A 10,751-nucleotide genomic window follows, 5' to 3' on the forward strand; every position below is an offset into this window, starting at 1 on the left:
CCTCCATGGCCTCTGCATCAGCTCCCGCCTCCAAGTTCCTGCCCTGCTTGAGTTCCTGTCCTGAACGCCTTAGATGATAAACAGTGATATGGAAGTGTAAACCAAATAAATCCTTTCCTCCCAGCTTGCTTTTTGGTCCTGATATTTTGCACCAATAGAAACCCTGATTAAGACACACTTTAGGTGTCTAGGATTTTTTTTTTTTTTTAAATAATGCTGGAGCCACAGCCTTTATGCATGGTGGGTATGCCCTTTATCACCAAGTTCTATCTATAGAACTACATTTAAAATGTAGCATTATCATGTTACTTTTGAAGCCCTAATTTGGGCTGGGAATATAGCTCAGTTGGTAGAGAGAGTAAATATTCATGAAGTCCTGAGTTTAATCCCCAGCACCACATAAACCAGGCATGGTGGCACATACCTAGTGTTCTAGCTAGGGTTAGTTACTATTGCTGTGATGAAACACCATGATCAAAGCAACTTGGGCAGTAAAGGGTTTATTTCAGCTTATACTTCCATGGTACCTGAGCATAGGTAACCAGCCACTTGGCAAAATGTAGATTAATACAAATGGGTTTTTAAGTTATGAGCTACTCAGAGAAGAGCCTAGCCATATGGCCTGGGTCTTTGTATAATATGTAATGAGTCTCATGAGTTGTTATTCCGGGATCTTGGGAAAACCACCTACAATATTATTTGGTTCACTTTATTTGCTATAATGTGGGCATCCTGGCACACTGGTGTTTAACAGGTATCCGATAACTTAAAACATTAGGTCACTAAACTGTTCTGCACTTGTTCTTCAGTGCTGGAGATTGAATCTGAGGTCTTGAATTCTAGGCAAACACTATACCACTGAGCCATGTCTCCATCCTATATGTGTTATGTGTACGTATGTTTATGTGCATATTTTTGTGTGTGTGCAGCACAGCACAGCACAACCTCAGAAATCATTCCTTACAAGCTGTCCAGGGACTCTACCACTCTCCCTTGCTGCCCTCGCTGCTGGAAGCAAAAGGATTGTCAGTCAAACAGTCAGCTGGATTACCTGCATACCAATACCGGCCTTTGAACACTCCACTGATAACCTGAAAAAAACAAACAAACAAAAAACCAAAACCAAAAACAAAACTATACAATGCTTACCATTTTATAGATATATTAGTCAAGTTTTACTGTGTTCCCTCCGGCATCTAAAATGACAGTGTGAGAAGGTACAATGTCAGCCCAGACTGTTTCAAACTGTACCAGACATTTTGTTATAAACCTCACTGAATTGTAGATGACTCACATCTTTTCCACCTAGGTCAGAGGGACTATTGTGACTGTTGAGACTATAGGCATCAGGGTTTTCTGTTATTGGTGTAAATACAAGCCTTCATTTGCGTATGAGGTTTGTTCAGCCGACTGGGTATGTGAGATCTTAGACACCTAGTGCCCCCTCACCTGTGTGATGGCTAACACCACTGCTCTCATAGTGTTTCTATGCAGTGCTTGTTTTTAAAACTCTATTTTATTTGGGGTATTTAGCCCTCCTCTACCTCCTTTTCACCAAACCCACAATCCTAGGTAGGAGAGAGAAGGTTAGTGGGGCAAGGGGTCACAGACACCCTTACTTTTCCTGGTTGTGTAGGGCCAAAGGGTCTTTGGGGGCTATACCAATCTCAGTCAACAGCAAATGGAGCCAGCAGTCTCTTCCACGCTGCTGTGCCCTGAAGTGTTTCTCTTCACCTGTCTGCTCTGAACTGCTACATGGTCTGTCTCTCTGGTCTCCAAACTGCTACAGTCCACATGCACGAGACAGTTAACAGGTGTGGACAAACTATAGCCCATCTGAAACCCCACACTTGGGATTAAAACAAAAACACATTTACATGACATGACTGAGATTTTAAAGAACCAAAACTTCCATGTTTCTATCGCTGTGACAAGCACCACGATCGAGGCGCCTGAAGGAAGGGTTTATTTGAGCTTATGGTTCCTGCGGGATAAAAGTCCAGCCTGGCAAGGAGCGTGGCAGGCCTGGTGCTGGAGTGGTAGCCGAGAGCTTGGATCTTGATCCACAAGTAGGAAGTCCAGAAATCTAATTCCAAGGTGTGTGATTATTATGACATCCCAAAGCCTACCTCCAGCGACACGCCTCCTCCAGCAAGGCCACGAAGCTCCTAATTCTTCCGAAATCTCCAAGTGGGAACTGAATAGTCAGATGCCTGAGCTTCGTAGGGGCATCTCATTCAAACCGTCACAACTGTCAGCTTGACTGGCTTTAAAATGAGTAACGGAGCATACCTCTGGGTGAATCCAGAAAAGCTTGAGGATGTAAGCACCGCCCTGAAGGTATGGCCTGGGGAGTTGTAGAGCGAGTGAAAAGGAGAAGTGAGCTGAACAGCAGCATTCCTAGCGTTGCTGCCTGGCCACAGCCGCTGTGTGACCAGCTCCTCCCCCTGATGGTGAGCTGTTCTCTAAAACCCTGAGTGGAAAGAAACCCGCCTTCCCTTAAGCTTGCTTGGTCGGCTGTTTCATCCCTGTACTGAGAAAGGCAGCTAATACACCTGGTTTTGAGACATTAGGCACAATAAAAGACTTCTTTGGGCAGATCTCTTCTTGTGGGCTTTTGGTGCTGTGAGTTGAGCTGGCAACATGAAGGAAGGAAGGAAGTGTCAGGAACAAGCACAGCAGCGACAGAGGAGCAGCTGGCACTCCGAGCTGGAGGAGCAAAGCTGTGGCTGATAACCGAAGCAGAGCTGGAACTGCGCGCTTGCGGTCAGTGGCGGCCGTGGGAGCAGTGATTAAAAAAAAAAAAAAAAAAAACCCGCAGTAGCTGCCTCCTGACGGCAGCCATGGCAACAGCAGGCAGGTGAGCAGTCCTGGAGAGTGGTGAGGGCAGGAGTTGGGGGTGCGGTGGAAGTCGCAGAAGCACGGAGGACTGAGAAGTAGGGCGGAAGGCTGTGAAGAGCCATAGAGGACCTGCAAGCTTTGCTTGCTGAGGCAGTTCCAGAGAGCTGTCAAGACGTCAGGGCCAAGGCTCTCAGACTCCCAGGCCCAGGAGTTATACATTGGCTCCTGCCGCTGGTTTAAGGAATCCTCTTACACAGGACTGTGGCACTGAGAGAGCAGGAGTCCTACGGTACTAGGCTTGCATGGTAACCTGGGTTACACTGGCTACCTGGGAGAGTGCTTCCTGCTGCTGCGCCCTGCTGCATGGATACAAAATCTGCCAAAGACTCAGTGAGCTGCTTGCTCATCACGACTCTTATCTAGAGCAAAAGGACCCCGTCAGCTAATCAGTGGCATCCTGAGCAGAGGCTAGATGGGTTTTGCAGAGTGAGGGAGAAGATGGGGGTATTTATACCACGCCTAATCCGTGTGGAGTTAGCCACTGAGCAGGGCTAGACTGTGTCATTCGGAAGGAGTTTGTAACTTTACAGCTTTTCCTAGTTTTTTTGTTTTTATTTGGGGTGAGAGTATGGGGGTGGCTAGAGATTGAACCCAGGGCCTCATGTATGCTAAGTACGTGCAGTTTTATAACTTTTGGCATGAATAGTGCAATAGTAGTGAGAACTAAGCTGTACAGATTTTAAAAACTTTATTGCTTTTTAAATTTAACCGGTAGTGTCAGTAGTTGGCAACTATCTGTTTAGAAGGAGGATAAGACCTCACTAAGTCCTTTGTAGGTCAACTGCATCTTCATATCCAAATAGGTTTACACCATCTTTAAAAACCACTATTTGGGAGGCTGAAGAGATGGCTCAGGAGTTAAGAGCACCAGCTGCCCCTCTAGAAGACTTGGGGTAGAGTCCAAACGCCCACATGGCAGCTCACAACTGTCCGTAACTCCAGTTCCAGGGATCTAGTGCCCCCTTCTGGCCTCTGTGGGCACTGCAAGCCCATGATGCACAGACATCCATACAGGCAAAACACCGATTCACGAAAATAGTGTAACTAAAACAAACAAAACCCAGCACTTTTTAATTCTTTTTGGTGCTTATTGTATCTGTTTTTTTTTTTCTTTACTTTCATAGTTTGCTTTTCTGTTGCTGTGATAAAACACTGACCAAAATCAACTTGGGGAGAAAAGGGTTTATTTTGGCATATGTTTCATCATTGCAGTCTGCCATTGAGGTCTGGAGAGTTAGCTGGCTCAGTGGTTTAGAGCACTTGCTACTTGTACAGAAGGACCTGGGTTTGATTCCCATCCTCCACATGGAGGCTCATCATTCCCTTGAGCACTGGGTACGTGTGTGGTGCACGGACATACATGCAGGCAAAACACTCCTACACGCAGAGTAAAATAAACCTTTAAAAACAAAGCCAGTTCATTGTTGACAAAAGTCAGGGCGGGAACGCAGGTAGGCATCTGGAGGCAGGCGCTGGTGCAGAGCCCATGGAGGGGTGCTGCTTACTGGCCTGCTCCCCATAACTTGCTCAGTTTGCTTTCTTGTAGGACCAGGGACCATCTGCCCAGGGATGGCCCCTCCCTCAGTGAGCTGGGCCCTCCTACATCAATCAGTAACCCCACCACCACCAAATGCTCTAAAGACTTGGTTACAGGCTAATCTGATGAAGACATTTTTCTCAATTGAGATTTCCTCTTCCAGATGACCCTAGATTATGTTAAATTGGGATTTTTACAGACAAAGAAATGAACTCTGGTTTTGAGACATCTAGCGAAGGAAGGGTTGATGTGACACCAAGGCTTGGGTTCTGGGGTGGAGGAAGAAAGCACAGTGAACCGCTAGGTTAGGTTCAACTCTGAGATCCTTCAAAGAATGCTTAATGTATATTTAAGTATATTGTTTGTGATAAATGAATGCAATCTCAATAAAACTTTATTAACCTTTTTGTTGCCATTATTTTCTATAAAATCACTACTTCAATGTAGAGAATAAGCAGCGTTAGATTTTGTGTTGAAGTTCAGGAAATAAGATTTTTAATTTCTGTTGCTTTAACAGTATGCCGCTAGGCAAATGCGTACTTTTAACTCGGCGTCTCTATGGTAGTTTGCACAGACAATGCCCCACTGGCTCAGGTGTTTGAACACTTAGTCCCCAGATGGTGGCGCTGTTTTGGACATTTAGGAAGTACATCGCTGGCCTCACCCCACTTCAGATTCACTCTCTGTGCTTTGCGCTTTTGATAGATGTGATCCCTGCGGTGGTTTGAGTAGGTTTGGCCCCAGAGACTCTTGTCTTTGAAAGCTGGGCCCGTAGGGAGTGGCGCTATCAGGAGGTGTGGTCTTGCGGAGTAGGTGTGGCCTTGTTGGAGGAAGTTTGTTGCTGTGGGGGCCGGCTTTGAAGTCTTTACGCTCAAGTTCCACTCAGTGTGGGATCCGTCTCCTCCTGCCTGTCTCCTGGCTGCCTTTGGATCAAGATGTGGAACTCACAGCTCCCCAAGCACCACGTCTGGCTGTGCTTCCCACCATGATAACGGACTGAACCTTGCAACTGTACGCCAGTCCCAGTTAAAAGTTTTCCTTTGTAAGAGTTGCTATGGTCATGGTGTCTTCACAGTGATACAAACCCTAACTAAGACAATCTCCCTGCTCCTGCCGCGGACTGCCTTGCTTCCTGCCAATGAACAGCAAGCCAAAATAAACTTTCTCTAGAAATTGCCTTGATCGTGGTATTTTATCACAGCAACAGAAAAAACATTGATATAGCTACCAATTCCAAAACACTAATAGTATCTGTGATCTGCGACAGTGCTGGGACTTTGTGAAGGATGCATGGTATGCTTAATACCTTCTGGTTCTAATGGAAAATTCGATTGCTGCCTCAAGTTCCGAGCACCAAGCCTTGCTGGGGGCTGCTCCCGCGCCAGGTTGTAGCGGAGGGAGAGGCCCTGAGTGAATGAAAAGCGCTAAGTGCACATGTGCTGAGGACATTCATACGGCCGGGTCGGAGACAACGCGGCCTCAGCCCCATGGGAAAATGACAAAACCTTCCCCTCTCCCCTACAGAGACTGCTCCTACTGAGATTAGCCAACTCCTCCTCCTTGTGTATCTGTATGACACGAGCTGCCCCCTCGTTCAGGTGGATGCAATAACCCGGCCTCTTTGTTCAACTGTATGGAATTAACAGGCTGAGCCCCTGGGGTGCTGAATTTAGTCCATCAGCGAGCCTAATCCGCCCAATGTGCCTGTTATTTCTTCATCCCCTTGCCACCCCGTCAGGCCACGGAACTCCCCCCATCCCTCCTCTTTGAGACGGGGTCTCTCACTAGCCTGGACCTCTCTCCAAGAAGGCAGTGCTGGCTGGCTAGTGGGTCCCGGGGATCCGCCTGTCTCCAGCCTTCTCAGTGCTAGGATCACAAGTGTGCCTGAATCTTTATTTTCGTACTGTGGGTTCTGGTGACCAACTCATGCTCTTGTGCCTGCCTTGCAAGCACTTTACCAGCTGAGCTGCCTTCCAAACCTCCTTTGTAGTTTCTTTGTGTCTAGCTTTCTATAATCTGAGTAATGCTCTTATGATATATCCATGTTACAGCATGAATCGAGAGTTTCTCATTGCGGAGATACACTGTAGTTCACTGACCCATTCCTCAGTCAATAGGTATTTGTGCAGTTTCCAGTTTCTGATGCTTGTCAATGTCAGGAAAGCTGATGTAAACATGATGTGTAGGTCTCTGTGCTTATGGATGTTTATTGTTTCTCTTGAATAATTGTTCCGGTGTGCTGGTGTTGAAGTGTGGAAGTTCACTTTGTGGCCTCGTAAGAGTGCACCTTGATTTTCCAGAGTGGCTGAACCATCTCACACTTCCAACCGCAGTGTGTGAAGCTCTGCACTGGGCCCCTTCAACGGCTCCTCACAGACGTGTCCGAGTACAAAGGTGTGGCCATGCTAATTGTTCCCAGGCCCAGTTCTAGTTGCTCACCTCTCAAAGCCAATACTTGGGAGATGAGAGAACGAGGGACGGAAACCAAATCTATTCTAGCGCCGTTGTCCTGAGAAGGTGAACGGACCATTTTCGTAGAGCTCCATCTTGGAGAATGTGCCAAGGGCTTCTATGAAGGCGGAAAGGATTCTAGGGTGAAAGGCATTGCTGAGTGGCCTCATCACATGGGCCATGTGTGTTTTTCTTCTCTGGGTGGGATGTTATAGTTGAAATTCACCCCCAGGTCTTCGCCTGTAGGTTAGTTTAGAAAAAAAAGTTTTCCCTTTTTAATTTGTATTATAAAATAGGGGTTGACTTCGTAGCCTTGAGGTAAGGCAATCATCCTGCCTTACCCTCAGTGTTTAAATTACAGTCAGGCTCGACCATCCCCATGTTTTTTCAGGGAATTCAACCTCATGATAATTTTCATGCCTTGTGCTGGATGAGGCACTAACTAAAGAATAAGGCGCCGCACATTCTGATGCTATCTGCCGCTTGGTCCCTTAGGTACAGCCTCTTCTTAAAATGCTAAGCAAAGGAGGGAAGGCAGCCTCCAAAAGGAGCTGCCACCATCGCACGCTCTTGCCACTGAGAGTCTCATCAATTGCCAGGCTGCGCATTCGCTCCGCGGGGACACGTTTCTGTGTCTCGTGGCTCGTTGTCAGGGCAGCTCTATCTTTGGGCAGTACTGCCTCTGCTTTACAGACCAGCCCTCCTGAATTCTCAGCTTCCCAGTTTTAAACCTAAGAAGACCATCTGGCCTGATGTGGGTTCGTGTTCCCTGTGCTAAGGCTTTGAAACTAGTAGTCCCAGCTGAGGGCGATGCCGGCGGTGGGGAACTTCATTTCCTTCCTTTTCTCAGGGACCAAAGTTTGTATGTGCTTCCTGTTGCCCCATGGCTGAAAGCTTGTTTTTTTATATCTAGTCCTTGTTTTTGTTTTGTTTAAGGGGGTTACTATGGTAGTTTTCTATGACTGTCATAAAAACAATCACAAATTAGATGGGTGAGAACATGTATTCCTTTGTGGTTCTGGAGTTCAGAAACCTGAACTCAGTTATCCTGGCTTTGATGAAGGTGTTGGCAGGACCTGCTCCCTCTGGAGGCTCCGGGTGGAAAAATGCATTCCCTGCCTTGTCCAGCTCCTAGAACTTCATTCCTTGCATTTTCTGGCTCACAGCCCTTCTTTCCATTCTCAAACCAGCAAGGTGGTTGTCAGTCAGATTCCCTCTTCCTCCTTCTTCTACAGACACTAGTAGTTACCACGTAGTGTCCTCCAGATATCTGGGACAATTTCCCCATTTTAAGAGTCTTAATCTGCAAGGTCTCTTTTGCCCTGTGTGGTAACATCCACCAATTCCAGTGGTTTGGGACTTGTGTATTCAGCCAACCACAGCACACAAATGCAGTTCCTGTTTTGTCATCTGGACCGAAAATGAGAATCTTCTTTTCAAATATGTGTGTGTGTATGGACTTGGGTGATATATGTCAGTGGTACAGTATGTGTCTAGCATGCATGAGGTCCTGTGTCTCATCCCCATCAGCAGATAATTCCTTTTCTCTCTCCCTCCCTCGTTTGCTCTCTCTTTCTGTCTGGTTTTTTGAGACAGGGTTTACCTTTGCACCCCTGGCCATCCTGGAACTTGCTCTGTAGACCAGGATGACCTCAAACATACAGAGATCTGCCTTCTGTCTAAAAAGGAGCTCTCTGATAAAACTCTTTTCTTCTTTTCTTTCTTCATTTCTTTCTTCCCTCCCTTTCTTCTTCCTTCTCTCTGCTTTTACTGAGCTCTATTTCCAACTGTGTTGGTTTGAAAAATAAATTTCCCTATTCTCTGGGACGTTTGCATACACTTGGTTCGTGTTCTTTGGGGAGGCGTGGGAGGTGTGGTCTTGATGGAGGGAGTATGCCTCTCTGAGTCTGAAGACTCTCTCCGTTTTAATTTGCCCTCTCTGCTTCCTGTTTGTTTGAGTTAATGTGAGCTCTCTGGAGCTGCCTCTGCCGCCTCGCCGGTGCCTGCTGCCATGCTTCCCTGATATGCTGGTGTGGAGAATAAAACAGGAACAATGTACCTTGCAGGTTAAGGGTTCTGTTTGCAGTTAAGACAGGAATAAGTTCTTGTTTGTCCTGCGTAGGTTAAGGTTTCCTTTTGTAGTTAAATATGTTCCTGTTTGTCCTGTGTTAAGTCCTTGTAAGTTAAGGTTGTCATTTGTAATTAAGAATAAGTCCCTGATTCTTAGATCTGATGTAAACTGTAAAACGTGTTTTTAGCCTACATTAAACTTGAGACCCCATTCACCCGCTGTATAGTCTTACCCTTGTTCCTTCCCTTTCACTTTATCTAACAATGTATAACAGCCCACTTTCTCACCCCTGTGAACACCCTATCTCTCCTATGAAAAGGATCTCAAGCCGCTAGCAGAAGCTACTCTTTCAAATCCAGACTTAGAGGGAGACAGCTGCTGGCCAGTCCCAGGTGCACACCAAAGTACAGCTTGCTTTAACTGAATAAGTTTGGATTTGTCTTTTCTCTTCTCCTTTTTAAGTTTTTTTGTTTGTTTGTTTTTGTTTTTGGAGACAAGGTTTCTCAGTATAGCCTTGTCTCTCCTGGACTCTCTTTGTAGACCAGGCTGGCCTTGAACTCACAGAGATCCGCACACCTCTGCCTCCCTGAGTGCTGGGATCACAGGCACGTGCCACCGTGCCCAGCTTCCTTTCTCAGGTTTTAACAGTGGTGGCTTCTTATTCCTCTGAAGCTATAAGCCCCAAACAAACCTCGTCTCCTGTAAGTGGCCTTGACAATGGCGCTATATCACAGCAATAGGAAAGTAACTAGTATACCAACCTTCTCATTATTTTTCTTAAAATTTGGAACGTATAACTGTCGTCTTCTAGTTTCCAGAGTAGCTGAGGTTACAGGTTTGTGCCACCAAGTGTGGTTAATAAAATCCTATTATATGAAACAAAGTTCTTTGTGATCTAATTCAATAGTTTCTAGTCAACATGGATAGCGATCCATTATAGATTGTTTTTGTTGTGTAATGTTGAATCATTACCTCATGGCCATTGTGGCTTTTGTAGTGGAAATCCTGCCTGGACTGAATTGAGATCATACTTTGACATTGATTACTTGCTCTCTGCTAGCAGTCTCTGGAGCGTTGTGTTGTGTTGCCATTGTTGAGCATCTAAGACTGAGTTTTCTTTCTGCCTAGGGACTAAAAAGACCAGGCAGTGACCAGGAAGCACCTGTGAGAGCAGAGCTGTGTTTATAAATGGTAGGGTAGGGTCTGGATGAAGCTCAGTGCGTAAAAGCACTCGCTGCTTTTGCAAGGGCCCTGAGTTTGGTGCCCAGCGCTGACAACACTGTGGCTCCAGCTGGAGTGGTCTGAACGAGACTCCCTCTCCCACCCACCCACCCACACACCAGGCTCATAGATTTGAGACCGTGGTTCCCAGCTTAGTGGCTGTGTCTGGGAAGGAGTGAGAGATGTAGCGATGTGGTGCTGTTGGAGGCGGTGGATCCGTTGGTGTGGGCTTGAGGTTTCGAAAGCCTTTCCCCCTCCCTCCCCCCCCCCCCCCCCCCCCCGTGCCCAGGGCGCTCGCTCTGCTTCCTGCTGGCTGTTTGAGCTGTGAGCTCTCAGGTGCCTTGCCTTCACTCGGCCATCATGGACTCCAGTGCTCTGGAACCATAAACGCAATCACGGGCTAGTCTTTTATAATTGCCTCGGTTGTGGTGTTTTATCATAGCAACAGAAAAGTAACTAAGACACTAGCTCCAAGGAATCTGATATCCTTTTCTGTCCCCCCCCACATACATGCACATGTACACACACACACACACACACACACACACACACACACACACACACACACAC

The sequence above is a fragment of the Psammomys obesus genome, unplaced genomic scaffold (genome assembly GCF_907164565.1).
Source record: "Psammomys obesus unplaced genomic scaffold, mPsaObe1.curated_primary_1811, whole genome shotgun sequence".
Lineage (NCBI taxonomy): Eukaryota > Metazoa > Chordata > Mammalia > Rodentia > Muridae > Psammomys > Psammomys obesus.